The sequence below is a fragment of the Equus przewalskii genome, chromosome 1 (genome assembly GCF_037783145.1).
Source record: "Equus przewalskii isolate Varuska chromosome 1, EquPr2, whole genome shotgun sequence".
In the NCBI taxonomy this organism is placed as follows: Eukaryota; Metazoa; Chordata; class Mammalia; order Perissodactyla; family Equidae; genus Equus; species Equus przewalskii.
In genome coordinates this window covers 29,391,072-29,412,221 of record NC_091831.1, presented here as the reverse complement: position 1 = coordinate 29,412,221, position 21,150 = coordinate 29,391,072, and the positions used below count along the sequence as shown (strand labels likewise).

Below are 21,150 nucleotides of genomic sequence, written 5' to 3'. Positions count from 1 at the left end.
CCACTGGTATCTCTCACCGGGACCACCACAGCAGCCTCCTAAACGGTTCTCCCCGCTTCTATTCCACCCCCTGCTAATGCATCTCCACACAGCAACCAGAATACATTTTTCTAAAATATAAAACATACCATGATATTTTCCTGCTTCAAACCCTCTTATGGCTTCCCATTGCTCTTAGGAGAAAATCCCAACATCTCGAAGCCTCTCTCGGATCTAGTTTATTCTACCCTTTGATTTTCTCCAACTACTCTTCCCTCTTTGCTCACTACGCTTCAGCCATGTAAGTCTATTTTCGGTTCTGGAAACCTGCCTAACTTGTTCCTTGTTCCTAATTTGGCCCTTTGCATGTACTGCTCCTTTCACTGGAATGCTCTTCCCTATAGCTATCCAGATGGCCCCTTCCTATCTTTCAGGTCTATCTCACATATCATCTTCTCGTAAATGCCTTCCATGAGCATACAATCTTTAGATTGTAGGCCTCTAGTCACTTCCTATTATCCTGTTTCTTGGCATGTGGTATCTGAAATTATTTTGTCATTTGTTCATTTATCTATTTTCACCACCACCTCTGTAATGTAAATTTCATGACGACAAGAGTTAGTTTCTGTCTTCCTCACAGCTGTATCCTTTGTGAATAGAAGACCGTCTAGCATATCACAGGCACTCGTTAAATATGTGTTGAATGAATGAATGAACTACCTTCAAGCAGTCTGAAAGGAGAACAGCCTGTTCTCTCCTTAAGTATCTCCAGAGAAGAGTCCACCATTTTTCTGAAAATGAATTCTAGCATCCAATAACTTTTAGTTGTCAGAAGAGTCCTCCTAACATCCAGCCAAAATCTTTCCTAAAGCAATTGCTGTCTCTTCTCATTTGGTCCTCAATGGAATCGTTAAATTGCCTTTTTATAGTTGGTGATAAATTGTTACTGGTTCTATTTCCCACACTTCCTAATAGTATTGTGCTCTTCTGATCCTTGTTGAGCTTCTCTGACTCGTTTCATTTGTGAGCCCAATATTGAACACAAATATTACGGCTTGAAATAATGCTTACAGAAGGAAACGTCAGCTTATAAGTACTTACCTTAGAGTAAGCCTTACATCACTCCACCTCTGCCTTCCTCTCTTTTTCTATAGGTTCCACACGTGTTTTCATAACAGCCTTTGGTGAAAATGCTTGGACTTTCTCAAGAATCTCTAGGTTCAAACAAGAAGAAATTATGAAAGAGCTAAAGGGTGCAGCTCCTAGAAAAGCTCCTGAACGTGACTGACCCACCTGTGTTTTGGCCACTCCATGCAAAGCATGTTACAGGCACAAGGTCTGAAATTCCGACGACCCAGAGGAAAGTTGAAAGAATAGCAGTTAAAGCCCACTTTGGTGAGAAGTTATTAAGACTAAAAGTGGACTGGGGGGGTAAATCTCCTCAAAGCTAAGATGAGGACAAAGTAAACAGAACTGCGGGTCCTCTAAACGGCACTGGCCAAGGCTCTCTGTGAGTGGCATTTGGTTTAGTTAGACAGTATAGGCACTGAGGTTAAAATGACAAGCTCTGGAGTCAGGCACACCTAGGTTCAAATCCTGGCTTGCCACTTACCCACTGTGTAAACCTGGGCACCTGACCTTGCCGTTCTAAGCCTCAGCTTCTTCACCTGGAAGCGAGTGCAACGAGAATCCTGCCTCCCTCGTGGAGCTGTGAGAATTAGACAATTTAACTCACGTGTGCCCCTCTATCGGATTATAGGAATTGCTCAAGACGTGTTAGTTACTACTACGAATTCTATGTTCTCTAAATTATTTTTGCGGTTTCAGATTTTATGTTTTAACTCCTCTAATTTTTTTTTAAGTTTTTCTGTTTATTTTCTTACTATTTAAGGACTTGGTCTTGTCTGAACTAAAGGACTTTTTCACACTTGATTCAGGATAACTGGTGGATCAGAGTATATTGAGACACCAGGTGTGATGATGGCAGCAGCCATCTGCGCTTGTGTAGCTCTCTGGGACCAGGTAAACTCGCATATGGGAAAAAAGGCAACCAAAAGTGTTCAGCACAAGAGCTACTCATAAGTCCCTGAGTGAATGTAGACAAATGAACATAGAAATATCAGTTCCAGGATATGGCCAGAGAGGAACAGAAGACATGATGAGCAAACGAAAAACCATCATCTCTTGAGGTGTGTTCACCAATTTTCTCACAGTCTACGGGTGAATGACCATCCTACTGGGAAGTAAGCGGAAGACACAAAGGGTGAATACCCTATCCTAGCGTATAAGAGCAAGACAAAAAGTTAGACACATAGTCTATTGAGAGAGAACAGTACTCACCTAAAGATATAGCACGAGTCCCAACTTAATTTGCAAGAATTAAAGCTGACACTTGTAAAACCTCATAAAGCGATGGTGGTGGGGAGAGAGAATAAATCCATGTTAGCATTAGGAAAGAAGAAAGAGTATCACTAATCTGTGAGAACTGTTAGGGTGATTTGCAAAGATAAAAAACAGCTAAGGTCCAGCCCAGTAGCGCAGCAGTTAAGTTCACACATTCCACTTTGGTGGCCCAGGGTTCAGTGGTTTAGATCCGGGGTGAGGATGTGGCACTGCTTGGCACGCCATGCTGTGGCAGGCGTCCCACATATAAAGTAGAGGAAGATGGGCACGGATGTTAGCTCAGGGCCAGTCTTCCTCAGCAAAAAGAGGAGGATTGGAAGCAGATGTTAGCTCAGGGCTGATCTTCCTCAAAAAAAATTAAATTAAATTAAAAAAAAGAACATTCTGAAAAAAAAAAAAAAACAGCCAAGAGTACAGAGAGATGGTTGACGTGGGGAGGGAAATAAAAACACGCTAAGGTTATTATCTTGTTTGGGGAAAGGATACAGATACTTATTAACCTTAGCTGTCAATAGAAAAGTATAAATTAAATATACCAGTTTAAAATTTAAGAGTAATCACTAAAGGGGCTGCCCCTGTGGCCGAGTGATGAAGTTCGCGCACTCTGCTTTGGCGGCCCAGGGTTTCGCCGGTTCGGATCCTGGGCGCGGACATGGCACCGCTCATTAGGCCATGCTGAGGCAGCATCCCACATGCCACAACTAGAAGGACTCACAACGAAAATATACAACTATATACTGGGGGGACTTGGGGAGAAAAAGCAGGAAAAAAAAGTAATCACTAAAGAATAGGATTAAGATACATAACTTCTAAACAACTAAAGAGGAAACATGGAGCCAACTTATGAAAGGAGTGATAATGATGATGATGATAATACAACAAGAATTCATAAGTGGATGAGATAACATAAGGTAGGTGGATACATCTAAACATATCAGTAATGACAAAAAAAGTGAGTGAATTAAATCCCTATATGAAATGAAAGACTTTCAGATCATGTTAAAAATAAAAACTCTAATTCATAGCCAAATACTATTCACAATATACATGCCTAAAAAAAGATGAAAAAAAATAGGAAAACAGAAATAAGAAAAAAAATACCAAGCATATGGTCACTAAAAAAAGAAATTTGAAATGTACTAATATAAGGTGAAAATAGATTTTAAGGCTAAAATCATTAAATGAGATAGAAAGAGATATTTCACATTAATAGAAGTTCAAATCATTAAGAAGATATGACTATCACAAAATTTTATGCACATAACTCACAGCTTCAGAATTTATGAAGAAAAAAAGACAGAAATGCAAGGAAAAATTAAAAACTGCATGATCGTTATGAGAGACTTTAACATACTTCTCTAAGAAATTCATAGACTAAGTAAGTTAAGAATACATAGCAGCAGTATGAATTCATGTCTAGCTTAATATAGATACAGGTGGTTAAATGCATTAAATATTTATAGATATGTATGTATACGTGGGTCAGTATACACACATATGTTTCCTTATTCTATAAGCTGAGAGGGCCTAGAAGCAATGAGACTCCAACAGCAGCGAGCACACTCAGCACCCAGATCTTTGTTCTAGTACCCATCCTCCAGTAAAAAGAAGGAGGGACCCTTAGAGAAATGGCTGATCCTAAGACTAGGGCAGGAAATGTACAACATTAAGCCTGGAACATTTTGTACTGCCAGAAAGTAAGGAAGTGCTCAAGAACAAAAACAAAAGCGATAAACAATAGACCCACGTGACGGAGGCGTGCCAAAGGGACACAAGAGCCAACTGAGAGAGGTTCAACGGCCAAAGCTGGAACAATTTGAACAAGAAAATAAACAAAGCCATAGTGAATTATAACTCAAGGTATAAAATAAATATCTATGAATCTTACTGATATAAATAAAATGTGAAACAAATAAATGAATAGATGAAATGAATAAATGAAATGAATAAATAAATAAGTGAAAGGAGACAAATCTCTCATCTAGAAGAATCTCGAATAATTTATGTAGCTACTCCACCCTCGAGGAAGTGAAAGATAGCTCCCCGCTCCTTAAATATGGGCTGCACATAGTGACTTCTTTCCAAAGATTGTACCACGGAAAGGGGGAAAAACAGAGTAACCTTACAGTTGAACACAAATACTACCAGCAAACAGTACCTCAGCCAGGTGGTCAAGGTCGACACAACAGTGATGAGTTACATTAATAGTATGTATTCTTAATATGTGATGAAAATGGCACTTTATCTCTGTGGTCTTCTTCCCAAAACCCACAACTCCAGTCTGATGATGAGAAAAATATCAGATGATTGCCACATGAGCGACATTATATAAAATCCTGACCAATACTTCTCAAGGTCATCAAAAACAAGGAAAGTCTAAGAAACTATTACAGCCAAGAGAAGCCTAAGGAGACATGATGACTAAACATAATGTGGTATCCTGAATGGGATTGTGGAACAGAAAAAAGACATTAGGTAAAAACTAAGGAAATATGAATAATGTGTAAACTTTAGCTAATAATAATATGTCAGTATTGATTGGTTAATTGTAACAAATGTAATATAAACCACACTAATGTAAGATGATAATAATAGAGAAAACTAAGTGTGGGGGTGTATGAGAACCCTCTAAATAATCATTTTTTAATGTAAATCCAAAACTGTTCTAAAATAGAAAATCTATTTTAAAAATAAAGGAATAATAAACTCACGCACAGAAGAACAAAAAATTTGCGTAATACAATTAAGAAGCTTGATCCAGAACTTCCACTTCTATTAGCATGGCAGACTAATATCCTGAGCAACTCTTACATTGAAAAAAATCTAAATATGCTGGATAAAATATATATATATATAAAATATATATATATATATATTTTAAAGGTTTTATTTTTTCCTTTTTGTCCCCAAAGTCCCCCAGTACATAGTTGTATATTTTAGTTGTGGATCCTTCTAGTTGTGGCATGTGGGACGCCACCTCAACGTGGTCTGACAAGCAGTGCCATGTTTGCACCCAGGATTCAAACTGGTAAAACCCTGGGCCATCGAAGCGGAGCATGTGAACTTAACCACTCAGCCACGGGGCTGGATCCTGGATAAAATTTAAAAAAAAAAAATTTTCTTTTCCTTTTTCTCCCCAAAGCACCCCCGTACATAGTTGTATATTCTTCGTTGTGGGTCCTTCTAGCTGTGGCATGTGGGACGCTGCCTCAGTGTGGTTTGATGAGCAGTGCCATGTCCGCGCCCAGGATTCGAACCAATGAAACACTAGGCCGCCTGCAGCGAAGCGCACGAACTTAACCACTCAGCCACGGGGCCAGCTCCTGGATAAAATATTTTTGAAAAAATCTTTTTGAATGAATTTGATGAGCTGACAAGATAATAAGGAACACTCTGAGGCCAAAACAATAGTTAAATAGGTGAAAGCAATAACTCAAAAGGGTAAGTTGAGCATAAAGCCGGATTTTCCTCTGAAGGCATTTGACAAACTTAAACAAACTTGAATTTTGTTTTTCAGGGTTTAATGGGTTATTGAAGAAGAATACATGGCCTGGGGCCCTCCCAAGGTGGGAAGTCTAACAAGAAAGCTCTCTTTCCTTCGGAAAGCCAGGACTACCAAAAGATTATACCTTCCACATAAAAGTAAACTAGAAACAAAAATTGATGCCCTTTTTCCAGACTGAAAGAAAATTTTTCCTGTCTCACACCATAGAAATGGAAAAATTCACCTGAGAATTTCATAGATTCACAGTCTGAATTCACGAGACTCAGGTAGTCCAACAAACCTAAAATCAAAAATTTATTTTAAAGTTTCCCTGTGTTGAAAGGTTTCCTAGATGCCTGACAAAAGCAAAACTAAATCCTTTTATGGAGGACCCACTTTTAACTAGGCCTCAAAGAATTCCTAAACACACACTTCTAAGAAATATAAGCTCACAGTAAAAAATCATAAAACACATAAGAAAACAAAGTATTATGAATGAGAGCCAGAAAGAAAAAACAGAATGAGAAACAGACTTTCAACTCCATTCAGAGAGTTTAGATATTTGGGTTATCAATCACAGAATTCAAAATAAATATTTTAATATACTTTAAAAAATAAAAGAAGAAATAAAAAAGGTGGGTAAGGCTCAAGAGACTACAACAATCACAATAAAGATTGTAAAATAAGTAGATAGAATTTATTGAAATGAAAAATATAATAATTTAAATTTAAAATGTAATGAATAAGTTTAAAAGCAAACTGGAAGCCAAGAAAGACAGTCAGTGAACTGGAAGACAAAGTGTGAAGAAATTACCCAAAATCCAGTTCAGAAAACAAAGCTACAAGAAAGATAAAAGAGAGGTAAGGGAGGGTACAGTGAAAAAGTACTAACATGGACTCAATCATAATTCTAGAAGAAGAGGAGAGAGAGAATGGGCCAGATGCAATATTTGAAGAGAAAAATGGCTGAGAATTTTCTAGAACTAATAAAAAGCATCAAACCACAGATTCAGGAAACAACAAATCACTAGAAGGTTAAGTAAAAAAAAAAAAAACCCACCCTTAGAAACAGCATAGTGGACCTGTAGAACGCTCAAAGCAAAAATAATATCTTAATAGCAAACAGAAAGAAAGTCACTACTTTCAAAGTTACAATTATTAGACTTTAAGCTGACATTTCAGTAGGAACAATGGAATCCAGAAAACAATAATATCTTTAATATTACCAAATAAAATAACTATAAACCTAGAATGACACAGTCAGTAAAACTGTCTTTCAAAAACAAGAATGAAATAAAAACATTTCAAACAAAAACTGAGAGAGTTTGCCACCACACCACACTAAATGTTGTAATTAAGGTAAAGGAAATGATCTATTTCTTGAGATCACAGATAAAATAATTAGCCAAGAAAGTGGTAGATATGTGGGTGAATCCAAAAAAGCAATGACTAGATGAAACTATAATGATAATGTCTTGTGGAGTTTAGGTAAAACCAGATAGAATTAAAGTGCATGACAATAATAGCATATAAATTGGGAGGAAGATAATTGGAGTCAAAGTTTTCTACAGGTCTTTTATTGTTTAGAGTGGAGTAAAGACACTGATTAACTTTGGACTTTGAAAAGTTGGGTATGGATAATAAAATTTCACGAGTAAACACTAAAAGCATAGAGAGTATATAACTTCCAACTTACTAGAGGGAAATAAGGAATGAAAAAAATATTCAATCACTTTAAAAGAAGACAGGGAAAGATAGAAAAAGATACATAGAGGGGAGGTGGGACAAATAGAAATCACCCAGAAAAATGGCAGCAGGAAATTCAACTATGTCAGAAATCACAATAAATGTAAACGGATTACATTTAAAGTAAAGACAGATTGATTAAAAGTAAGTCTATCTATATAAGGTTTACGAGAGAGACATAAAACACAGTGACACAGAAAATTTTAAAGTAAAATTATGGAAAAAGATATGCCAGGCAGACACTAACAACAACAGCAATTTGCTTAGCTATACTAACGTCAGACAAAATAAACTTAAAGACGAAAAGTCCTACTTGAGATAAAGAAAATCAATTTGTCAGGAAGGTTTAACAATTCTGAACAACATAATTCACAATTTTACCTAATGGACACATCTGGAAGATACACAACATTACAAAGTATATATTCTCTAAGAATTAAAAAATACTTAGAACTGAGTGACATAAATATACCACATATGTGATACAGCTAAAGCAGTACTTAGAAGGGAAGTCATAACCTTAAACGCTTTTGAAGAGAAGATGATCACTATAGGGATGCTTGAGTGTGCCCCCCACATGGCAGTTGGCTTCCCCCAGAGCAAGCGATCCAAAAGTAAGAACAAAATGGCTTGCGACTTAAGAAGTTAGAGAAAGGAAAACATAATAAATCCAAAGAAAGTAAAAGGAAAGAAATAGTAAAGAAAAAATCAGAAAAGAATACTTTACATACATTTACACTTTCTATGTGCTGGACACTGTTCTAAATTCTTAGCACTTTAACTTAAGAAAATCATACAGCAGAGAGGATTAACAAAACTAAAATTTGATTTTTAGAAAAAACTATTAGAATTAAAAAACCTCAGGGCTGGCCCCATGGCATAGTGGTTAATTTCAGCATGCTGTGCTTTGTTGGCCCAGATTCGTGGGTTTGCATCCTGGATGCAGACCTACACCATTCATCAGCCATGCTGTGGCAGGCCTCCCACATATAAAGTAGAGGAAGATGGGCATGAATGTTAGCTCAGGGCCAGTCTTCCTTAGCAAAAAGAGGAGGATTGGCAGTAGTCAGCTCAGGGCTAAACTTCCTCAGCAAAAAAAAAAAACAAACCTCTGGCAAGATTGATCAAGAAAAGAGATAGAAGGGGATCCAAATAGTAATAGTTATAAAAATGAGAACACTATAAATATGATAGATTAAATATATAATAAGCACAAATTATGAAAAAATGTATATCAACAGATTTGGAAACTTGCATGAAATGAACCAGTTGCCAGAAAAAAATATGATTTACTAAGACTGACTCAAAGGTAAATAAAAACCCTGAATGATCCTATAGCCATTAAGTCATTAAAACAATAATTTAAGGGGCTGGCCAGGTGGCATAGTGGTTAAGGTTGCACACGCCACTTCAGCAGCCTGGGGTTCATGGGTTTGGATCCTGGACATGGACCCACACACCGCTCATCAAGCCATGCTGTGGCAGCATCCCACAGACAAAGCAGAGGAAGATTGGTACAGATGTTAGCTCAGGGCCGCTCTTCCTCAAGCAAAAAGAGGAAGATTGGCAACAGGTGTCAGCTCACGGTCAATCTTCCTCATGAAACAAAAACAAAAAAACCCAATATCTTAAAATATTCCCACAAAGAAATCAGGTCCAGATTGTTTCACCAGTGAGTCCTAATGCACATTTCAAGGGCCAAACAATTCCATTTTATATAAACCAATCCAGAGTATAGAAAAGGCTAAACCATTCCCCAACTAATTTTGTGAAGCTAGCGAAATCCTTATACCAAAACTTGATAAAGACTTTATGAGAAAGGAAAATTGCAGGTCACACTCACTCAGTGACATAGATGCAAAAAATCCTAATAAAGTGTTAGAAAACTAAATCTAATAATGTACAAAAATCACAATATGTTATGACCAAGATGGGTTTATTCTAGAAATGCAAACTTGGTTTAATATTAGAAAATCAACCAGTATAACTAATTATATTTGCATATTAAAGAAAGATATTATGTTCATTCACTAGATGGATAAAATTCAACATCAATTTGTAATTTTTAAAAATCTCTTATAGGGGCTGGTCCTGTGGCCAAGTGGTTAAGTTCGCGCGCTCCACTTCAGTGGCCCAGGGTTTCACCGATTTGAATCCTGGGTGCGGACATGGCACTGCTTGTCAAGCCATGCTGAGGCGGCATCCCACATGCCACAACTAGAAGGACCCACAGCTAAAAATACACAACTGTGTACTGGGGGGCTTTGGGGAGAAAAAGGAAAAAATTAAAATCTCTTATAAAACTAGGAATAGATGGGGACTTTCTTAGTCTGACAAATCTACAAAAACTCCCTGTATTAGTTATCTATTACTACATAACAGTTCACCCCAAAGCTTAATGGCTTAACACAATAATAAACATTTGTCTTTTCACATAGTTTCTGTGCGTCAGAAATTCAGGGCAGCTTAGCTGGGTGGTTCTAGCTTAGGGTTTCTCATACAGTTTCAGTGAAGAATGCTGGCCAGTACTGCCATCATCTGAACGCCTGGCTGGGGCTGGAGCATCCTCTTCCAAGATGGCTCACTCATAGAGTTGTCAGTGATGCTGCTTGCTGGCAAGAGGCCTCTTTGCCACATTGGCCCTCCCCTAGGGCTGCTTGAGTATGCTCCCAACACAGCATCTGGCTTCCAAAAAAGAGCAAGGTTGAAACACCAATATCTTTTATAACCTAGAAGTCACATACCATCATTTTCACAATATTCTGTTACACAGGTCAGCCTGATTCAGGGATGGGGTGTGAATGTCATCAGGCAAAGATCATTTGGGGCCGTCTTGGGGACTGGTTATCACAACGCCATATCAAATATCTTATTTCATGGTGAAACAGTCAAATGATTTGCTTTAATTTCATGAACAAGACAAAGGTTGCCACTATCATCACTTCTATTCAACGTTGATCTAAACGTCTTAGCTGAGAAAGAAAAACAACAAAAAGAAACAGAAGGAAGAAACAGTCACTGTTGTCAGATTATATAGATGTAGCAACATAGAAAAGACAAAAGACTATACCACAAAATATTAGAATTAAGGTAAATAATGTTTCTGAATACAAAGCCAATATACAAAAATCAGTTGAATTTTTATACGCCAGTTAGAAAATGCAATTTAAAAAAAAATGATTTCACTTACCGTAGCATAAAAAATATGAAGTAGCTAGCAATAAACCCAACAAAAAAACACAAAAAACTAAACAAAAAAATATATCTAAATTCTTGATGGAGAATATTATAAAACTTTATTGAAAAACATTATAGAAGACCTGAATAAATGGAGGGCTATATCATACCCATTGATTGTAAGATTCAGTGTTGTGAAGATGCCAGTTCTCCCCAAATTGATCTGTAGATCTGATCAATTCCAATCAAGATCCTAGAAGTGTTTTGGGAAGGGGGAAGAATTGACAAAGAGATTCTGAAGAAAAACTAGATGGGAGGACTTGCCACACAAAATATAAAGAATTATTATAAATCTCTACTAATTAAAATGTTATCTTACTGATGTAGAGAGAAAAAAATGTAGCCAATGTGAGGGTGGCCCCATGGCCTAGTGGTTAAGTTCAGCACACTCCACTTTGGTGACCCAGGTTCAGTTCCCAAGCAAATACCTACAACACTTGTCACAGCCAAGTTGTGGCAGCAACCCACATACGAAATAGAGAAAGATTGGCACAGATGTTAGCTCAAGGTGAATCTTCTTCAAGCAGAAAGAAGATTGGCAACAGATGTTTGCTTAGGGCGAATCTTCCTCAGCAAAAGAAAAGAAAAGAATAAATGTAAATTTGACTGATGAAAGAACTGGTAATAAAGAGCAATGGAAAAAGAATAGATATCTTTTACCTAGTTATCCACATAAAAATAAGTAAATTCGACTCCTAACTTACACCATACACAAAAATCAATTCTAAGTGAATCTGGAATCTAAACATAAAAGGCAAACTATAATATTTTTAGAATACAATATCAGAGACTATCTTTACAATCTATGAGTGGGAAAGAACTTCTCAAACAAGACACAAAAGGCACAGGTTGTTAACAACAACAACAACAAAAATAAATTTCATAGAATCTCAGATGTCAACTATTCTATGATGCATCACTATTTTAAGAGAGGAAAAATACTGACAATTGAACTATAGGATAATGCTTTCTTATTACTTAGAATTTTTAATCTTATACTATTAAAAACTTATTTAAATGTAGATTTTATGTGCATGCATAAAAAAGAAAATATGAGGGAAATAAACTGGTTAAAATATTCCCAAGATGTTTTCCTATTCAGAGCCTGAATCTTATGAATAGTTCTTGGCAACAGTCTTGAATTCTGTGTTTTCTACACACCCTTTGTTCCTTAAAGGGTGCCCCATCCTGTCTTCAGGATTTTCTTCCAACCCACTGGCACCCATTTTGCAAATTTTGATATCAACATTTCCTTGATTGACAAAAATGTGTCAACAGAATATTTCAGACAATAGCCAGGACTTATAGTAGTTTTCCACATAGTCTTTAAATACTCTGTTGTTTGAAAAGTCAAAGGATTACAGTTGTCTGGGAAAGAGATCAGGAGTAACAACCAAGTCCCTGTCTGCGTGGGGAATAACAACTACATCACGACTGCTGCCTGGCTGGCAGGGAGTGTAAGATCCATCAATTATAAGAGATGCTGTATTTATTTCCTATGGCCACCATAACAATGACCACAAATGTGGGGCTTAAAACAACACACATTATCTTACACTTCTAGAGCTAGAGTCTGGAATCAGTTTCAATGGGTCAAAACCAAAGTGTAGGCAGGGCCATGGTCCCACCAGAGGCTGTGGGGCAGAATCCATTCGCTTTCCCTTTCTGACTTCTGGAGTTGAATTCCTTAGCTCATGGCCTCTTCCTCCATCTTCAAAGCCAGCAGCATAGCATCTTCAAGTTTTTCTCTACTTCCATTGTCACATTACCTTCTTTCTGTCATTGCAGTCAAATGTCCCTCTGCCTCTGTCTTATAAGGACACCTGTGATTACATTTAGCCCACCCAGATAATCCAGGGAAATCTCACCATCTCAAAATCCTCAATTTAATTACATTTGCAAAGTAACTTTAGCCGTGTAAGGTAACAGTCACAGGTTCCGGCGTTTAGGACCTGGATATCTTTGGGGGGGGGGGGGCACTATTCAGCCTACCACAGATGCTAAATTGTGAAAAATGTGCATCTAAAAATTTAATAATATCAATAATCGCTAACCTATATAGCACTTACTCTAATGTGCTAGGTACTATTCCATATATACTTATTTGTTAAATTCAACACCATATAAGAGACTCTCTCTACAACCTAGGGTTAGGGAAGGATTTCTTAAACTAGATAAAAAGGCACAAACCATAAATGATGATGATAATAATAATATGAACAAATTACTATTGATAATAACACTAAATTATTACATTTTAGTAATTATAACATTAAAAGTAAGAATTTCTATAATCAAAAGACACTAGCATAAAGAAAGCAAAAAAAGAACACCACAGGGGCCGGCCCCGTGGTGTAGTGGTTAAGTTCGTGAACTCCCCTTTAGTGGCCCAGGGTTCTCCAGTTCAGATCCCAGGTGTGGACCTATGCACTGCTTATCAAGCCATGCTGTGGCAGGCGTCCCACATATAAAACAGAGGAAGATAGGCACAGATGTTAGCTCAGGGCTAGTCTTCCTCAGTGAAAAAAAGAGGAGGATTGGCAGCAGATGTTAGCTCAGGGCTAATCTTCCTCAAAAAGAAAAAGAAAAGCATACCTCAAACTTGGAGAAGATATTTGCTATGCACATAATTGACAAAGGTTTAAGGTCCACAGTATATAAAGAACTTATATATCATTTAAAGAGGAAAGACAAATAATCCAACAGAAAAAGTAGTTGGAAGACTTAAATGCACACGTCATAAAGTGCCTCACAGAGTGTAAAATGCTAGCTGGAGTGTAAATTGTGAAAATTGCTTTGGAAAATAACTGAACATCATCTTGTAAAGTAGAAGATGCATTAACCATGTGATCACAGAATTCTGCTTTGTAAAGAAGATTGTAAAGAAATTGCTGCTTATGTAAACAGAAGATGTGTATGAGAATGTCATAGCAGCACTGTCACACACTAGCGAAAGATCTGACAAACTCAAATTCCATCAACAGTAAAATGGACAAATTGTGAACTATTTATACAATTGAATACTCCATAACACTGAAAATAAATTCATTACAACTCACAGAATAATGATCTGAATAACTGCATAGGTAATTAACAAAATTAAAATTAAAATGAGACACCGGCTCACACTCATTAGATTGAAGAAATTAAAAATATGATTAATACCAAATATAGTGAAGATGTGGAGAAAGAAGAACTCTCATACTGCTGGTGGGAATAGAAATTGGTATGAATACTCTGCAGAAAAATTTGGCAAAATCTGGCAAAGCTAACAAGCACATTTTTTGGATCAACAGTTCCACTTATAGCTATATATTCTATGGAAACTCTGATACCTGACTTCCAGAAAACAAGAATATCTGTGTAAAAAAAAAACCCTAAATAACCACCAAGAGACAATGAGTAAATAAAATTTAGTACATTCATGAAAGGAATGCTACACAGTAGTTTATGAAGAAACTAGGTTACATGTATCTACATGAATAAATACCTAAAAAAGAAAAAAACCAAGGAAGATGTAGAACTACATGACATATGATTGCATTTGTATAAATTTTCATTTATAAACATGCAAAACAATACTATATATTATTTATGAATACATATGTATGTAGTTAAAGCAAAAACATGCATGGGACTTATAAGCACCAAATTCAGAATAATGATATGTCTGGGGAGAGAACAAAGGGAATAGAATTGAGAAGAATGCCAGGGAATTCTGTACCAGGGCTTAGAAAAGGATTAAATTCCTCCAGTTCATTCCAAAAATCTAGCATAATCCTGCTACCAACACCAAACAAGAATGGCATTAAAAAAAGGAAAAGAGGCAGACCAATTTTACCTATGCTCATAGAGGAAATTTGAAGTGACATGCTAGCAAATTAATCCAGCACTGTCAGAATAATAGCACTGTCATAAAATAATACATCATGACCAAGAAAGGTTCATCCCAAGAATCTATGAATGGTTCTAAATTGGGAACTATACTAATGTAATTCACTATATTAACACATTAAAGGAGGAAGATCTATTATCATCTCAATAGATACTACCAAGATAAAGTACTAAGATCAAAACCTATTACAGATTTTTTAAAAATTCAGCAGAAATATTAAGAAAATTTCTCAGTCTGATTAAGGATACTTACCTACACAAAAATCATATTTAGGGGCTGGACCCATGCATAAGTGCTTAGGTTCATGCGCTCCACTTCAGCAGCCCAGCATTTCCCTGGTTTGGATCCTGGGCATGGACATGGCACTGCTCATCATGCCTTGCTGAGGCGGCGTCCCACATGCCACAACTAGAAGGACCCACAACTAAAATATACAATTGTGTACTGGAGGGATTTGGGGAGAAGAAGAAAAAAAATCATGCTTGATGAAATATTAGAAGCATTTCCACTAAAATAGGATAAGGAGGCCCACTACCACTACTAACATTATATTCAAGGTTAGCCAATGCAATAAAGTAAGAAAAAGAATTGAGAAGCATAAATATCGAAAAGGAAAAGCAATTTGGTGATATCTATCAAAATATTAAGTACATATATCCTCAAGTTTTAGGTGACCTATTGAACATATAGTTTTTCCCTTTCCCTATTGGGACTGCACCCCATTAAAATGATGACAAAGAAATAACATATAAATAAATAAAATTTACAGTGGTGAAAATAATGAGGGAGCCTGTGAGCAAATGAAGGAGTTCAACCAATATTTGGAAGGTAGAGAATGAATAAAGAAAGGATAATGAAGCCAGGAAGAGGAAGCTACTGCCTAAAGTACATGTGCAGGGTGATACAGCCAAGGGCACCGATCAGTTCTTCAGAATCCTGGAGAAGATTTTAACTGGGAAACACCAGATACAAAAGAGGGAATTAGTGAGATGTGGCACTTATTAATTTAAAGTCTGTATACAGAGCAGTCAGCCCATCAACTCCATTCTTCCTCCATCATCCAAGTATCTACCTCTCTGCAAATAAACGAAGAATTCTCCCTAAAATAAATCAAATGGCCTGAGAAAGGGCTCAATATGCAAAATGCAGACTCTGGAATCATAGAACTTTCCAATATCTGATGTGTGGGATTTGACCACCCAAGTGAAAAGGTCCAGAGTTTTAAAATCTGAGATTATACAACATCTGAATAAGAGTACAAGGTTTGCTGGAATTGAATGTTTAAAGTTATACATACCATGTGTTATGGGTTTAATTGTGACACCAAGATGCGTTGAAGTCCTCAGTACCTCAGAATGTGATCTTACTTTGAAATAGGGTCACTGCAGACATAATTAGTTAAGTTAAGATGAGGTCATACTGGAGTAGGGTGGGCTCTTAATCCAGTATGACTGGTGTCTTTAAGAAGAGAAAAGGATGTAGAGACACAGACACACAGGGAGAGTGGCATAGGAGGACAGAGTCAGAGACTGGGGTGGTGAGTCTACCAGCCAAGGAATGCCAAGGATTGCTGGCCATCCCCAGAAGCAAAAAGAAAGTCTTGGAAGAGATTCTTCCTCTGAGCTCCCAAAAAGGAACCAATCCTACCAACACCTTAATTTTGGACTTCTGCCTCCTGAACTGTGAGATAACACATTTCTACTGTTTTAAGCCTCTCAGTCTGGTACTTTGTTACAGCAGCCCTACAAAGCTAATACACAGGACAAATCAGTTTTCTATACCAATTCTTCTTAGTCTTGGCATATTTCTTAGCATCCTTGAAAAGCCAGTGGAAATGGAACAGTAAAATAAAAAGGAATGGGTTAACCAGGACTTCTGAATTACTGATCACTTCCTGCCTAGACTTTCCCTACAAAGAGAAGGAATTCTGAGTCAAAGTCATTACTGTGAAAGAGGATCATTGCCACAAGTCATGTTATTCAACATTAAACTCTCTGTCAGGTATCATAGTCCTTTTTGGTTGTACAAAGACTTAGGCTCAGCTTTGGCCCCTTCCACCCTCTATTATAGGGCTTCTAGATTCTCTAAGTCATCTACTTTAGAAAGCATTTTGCTATCCCATGCTTCTCCTTTCTGCTCTCGGTATTCTTATTTTTGAAAAATAAATACACGGACTGTTTAGGAGACACTGAGAAGCTGGACTTGACAGAGGTACTATTTTCTCCCTGTCACTCTCTCACTCATCCAAATTCCCAGAGAAGGATACTTGACTGGCTCAGCTGGGATAGTACCAGCCTACACATGACATTTGTGGTGGGGGTGGGGAAAGGCTGCCATTTGGTACAAAATTGTCGCTGGAGGACCCCCATTGGATAGGTCTATCTGCCCATTGGAGATAGACCATAAAAGCAATCATTATGAGCTGGATAGATAGACACTCCAAAAGTGTTGTACTAAAGCTATTGTTTATAATAATTCAATAAATATCCTTGAATATACATCCTGATAAATATTATCTGATTACTCCCTTATGACAAATTCCTAAAGGTGGAATTATTGGGTCAAAATGTGTTAATATGATCAAAGTTTTAAATTCATGTTATCAAATTGCTCTCCAAAGCATTGGATTAAGTCATGCTCCTACCAGCGGTATATAAAATGACCATTTGACAAAATACAATATCTTTGTCAATATCAGTTCTCATTTTTCTAAACCTTTGCCAATTTGATAAATGAAGGTGATGTCTCATTGTTTTAATCTGTCTTTTACAATCAGTAAAGCTGAATATTTTCATCTGCATTTTGGATGTTTTTATTTCTGCATTTATTGAAGACCCTATCCATATGAATTAGCCATTTTTAAATAGGGCTATTTTTTCATCCTAATGGTTAATAATAGCTCTTTATATATTACAGAAATTCACTTTTTAACATATATGTCGAAAATATTTCTATTAGTATTTTTATTTTGTGTATAGAGGGGTTTTTTTTTGATACCTGGTTAAATCTAAAAAGATGCTTTTGCCTAAATATTAATTGTCCTCAGATCAACTTTAATAGATTTTTAAAAATACTATGGAGAACAATAGATTAGACATTAACAAATGAACCTTGAATACTTAATGAGTATGAAGTGCCAAGCAAATATTCAGTCATAGCAGCCTCTGTTATCCTAAATAGCCATCCAATCCATGCTCTTTTATTCACTACTATAGTTCAGCCTTTGTCTTTTCTCACCTGGATTTCTGCAACTGGTCCTAAATTGTCTCTGCATCTAGTCTCATCTAAGCCACCTTTCATCACTGCCAAAAAATAATCCTTCCGATATACAAATTTTATGGCACACATCTGCTTAACCCCCTTTGATGGGTTAAACTGCCTTCATGATCAAGTCCAACCTCCTTAGCACAAGCCCTTCCCACTGGCATCCTACTTAATTTCTCTGGTCTGCCTTCTATTTCCACATCACACACACTCCAGCCACAACCGACTGATTATAGTTCTTCACATGCACCCTGTTGCTTCACAGACTTGAAATGTCTTCTGTTTTTCCTTCTATTTGGATTCGCCTTCCTCTCTGTCACTATTGGCGAACTCTTACTCACTTTTTTAGACTCAGCCAAGTCTTTGCATCTTCTCCCTCTCTCCCTGCTCCTTTAGGTACACGGCCTCTATGCTTTCATAGCACTCCACACATATCTCTTCCTTAGCACTGCTGAGTGTTTACTAGTCTGTTTCTTCCGGAAGACTATAAACGTGGTGGCAGCCTCCTCCATCACTATAATTCAGGGGCTTACACAGGGCCTGACACATCATAAACCATTAAGTTTTTACCAATTAAGTATAAAGACAAATTAACATTTCAATATTTTCTCAGGAAAAAGTACAACAAAGCAAATGTGCCGCTATCAAAGATTTAAATAGGGGTTCAACAATATAGCAGAGTGTCAGGACATTAACAATGATAATTTAAAAGAATAGTGTCACTTAGAGTATTGGGTATATTGCTTTTCTGCCCTGTGCCTTAATTTCCACATTTTTAGGTCTAAAAGAATGTTATCAAGCAAATATCTTCAGAAGATAAACTTGGGTAGAAGATCAAGAAATTTGATTGTAAAATGCTACAATACATCAGTTGCTGATATAAAATTCCAGGAGAACAAAGAATACTTTCTTTTCAAATATCTACAATGTTAAAAGTTATTGAATAATGTAATATAGTTCATTTTTAGAGGAACAATGCAAATGTAGTTCATTTTTACATGGAACCCTTGATTTGAGGACACTGAGAGGAAACGTCAGACCTGGGATTTGGAGAAGATGGGACGAGATTAAAAAGGTTATTTAAACTTCAAAGTCGCTAAGAGACTAGAGCTTAATGTTCTCATAGCAAAAAAGAAATGATGATTCTGTGAGAGATGATCACGGTGGTAATCATACTGCCATGTATCAAATCACACGTTGTACATCTTAAACTTATACAACATGATGTCAGCTATATCTCAATTTTTAAAAAAGGTTATAAAGTTGAAAACAAATGCAAAGCCCTGTGGAAATCATACTTTTATGTATAATCCCTTGTATCTACAACATCAAGATATTCTATTCTCCGTATCAAAGTGACTAAAACAGCAATACTTAAATCCAAATAGAAATAAATTAAAAAGTTGTCAATTCCTTTGCTAGATTGAAAACAACCCAAATATTCAGCAAAATAAAATTGCTGACAATTTATATACCTGACAATTTATACTATCCTGCTCTTTAAAAAATAAAAGAGAGAGATCTTTAGGCCCTAAAGTAGAAAACTGTATAATATGTTATTAAATGAAAAAAGCAATTTGCAAAATATAATCCATATAATCTCATTTTTGTGAAAAATGTTTATATACATATTTATATTGATAGGCATATATTTAAAAACCTGAAAGGCCATCTAAAACTTAACAATAGTTATCTTGGAGGGGGGAGAGGGAGACGGTCATGACAGGGGAGTGTGCTCTGCTTTATATATTGCTGTTAGGGTGAAGTTTTCACAATGAGAATGCATTAATTTTGTACAAAACAATAAAGGTATAAATTTTTCCTTTGGGGAAAAAAATCTAAAGCAGTGGGAGAAACTTGTTTAAAATTAGCTCTCCCTTTGCACATAAAAATCACCCAGGTCTGGCAGCTGGTCCTGTGGCCTAGTGGTTAAGTTTGGCATGCTCCACGTGGGTGGCCGAAGTTTGCAGATTCACATCCTGGATGGGAAACTACACTACTGATTAGCCATGCTGTGACAGCAACCCACACATAAAAAAGTGGAGGAAGATTGGCACAGTTGTTAGCTTAGGGCTAATTTTCCTCCAGCAAAAAAAGAGGAGGATTGGCAACAGATGTTAGCTCAGCGCAAATCTTCCTCAGAATGAATAAATAAATAAATACATAAAATAAAATCACCCAAGTCTGTTTTCCCTCCTACAAGATTTTCCATCCCTTGGGAATTCCCTAGTCAAGTAAATGGAAAGAACCCTGTCCGCTATTGTTGTCAGGGAAGAGATCAAGATTGAAACCCAGGAGTCATTGCTCCTTACCTCCCTAGGACTTGACTCTGGATCTTAAGTAGACTCTGCTGCTCCGTTTCTGAATGATGAAAGAGTGTAGGACCTGCAAAACGTACAAATTTTCAGTTATAAGATGAATAATTTCTGGAGATCTAACATACAGCATAGTGACGATAGTTAATAATACTGTATTGTATACTTGAAATTTGCTAAGCGAGTAGATCTTAAGTGTTCTCACCACACACACACACACACACACACACACACACACACACACACATGGTAACCATGAGAAGTGATGGATGTGTGTATCAACTTGATGTGGTAATCATTTCACAAGATATATGTATATCAAACCTCCAAGTTGTACACCTAAAATATGTACAATTTTTATTTGTCAGTTCTACCTCAATAAAGCTAGGGGAATCAAAGAGAGAGTGAAGAACCTAAAGTTGTTTGTACAAGGGCCAAAACTGACCAAGCTCATCTCACAATAAGGAATTCCCAATGAAGGCCTGGTCTGGACGATTCCAGGTGGACAACAAAGTCACCTGGTGAAAATACTCAGGAAGAGAAGAGTCCTAAATCATCTGGTCTGAATAATCTAGATGATGAGTTAGTATAATAATTTCTTTATTTTTCAGTTCAGTTTGCGAGTGTAGATCTTGCCAGAGAGGGTTTTGAAGCAAGAGAAATAGGATAAAGGGAAGAAAACAGACAATTGTCTCTGGTGGGCCCTGAGGAAAGGTGACATGGATGCTAAAGTAGAAGACGTGGCCATGTGGAAGTAAGTTGGGGGCCCTTTGAGGACCCCTGCACTGTGACTGAGGTGACCCTTCCTCCCTAGTGGAACAGAAGGA

The 21,150-nt window shown here is 36.9% G+C and overlaps 1 long non-coding RNA gene across 2 annotated transcripts in view; it reads right to left on the bottom strand.

The window, feature by feature from the left end:
- The window catches only part of LOC139073632 (uncharacterized), a 53,715-nt gene that overhangs the window by 9,356 nt on the left and 23,209 nt on the right, over positions 1-21,150 (bottom strand). For both annotated transcript variants that reach the window (XR_011522577.1, XR_011522575.1), the window contains 2 exons: positions 20,321-20,393; positions 1,081-1,193 (listed from right to left, as the gene is read on the bottom strand). This is a non-coding gene — a long non-coding RNA (uncharacterized lncRNA). The remainder of the gene's footprint in view (positions 1-1,080; positions 1,194-20,320; positions 20,394-21,150) is intronic.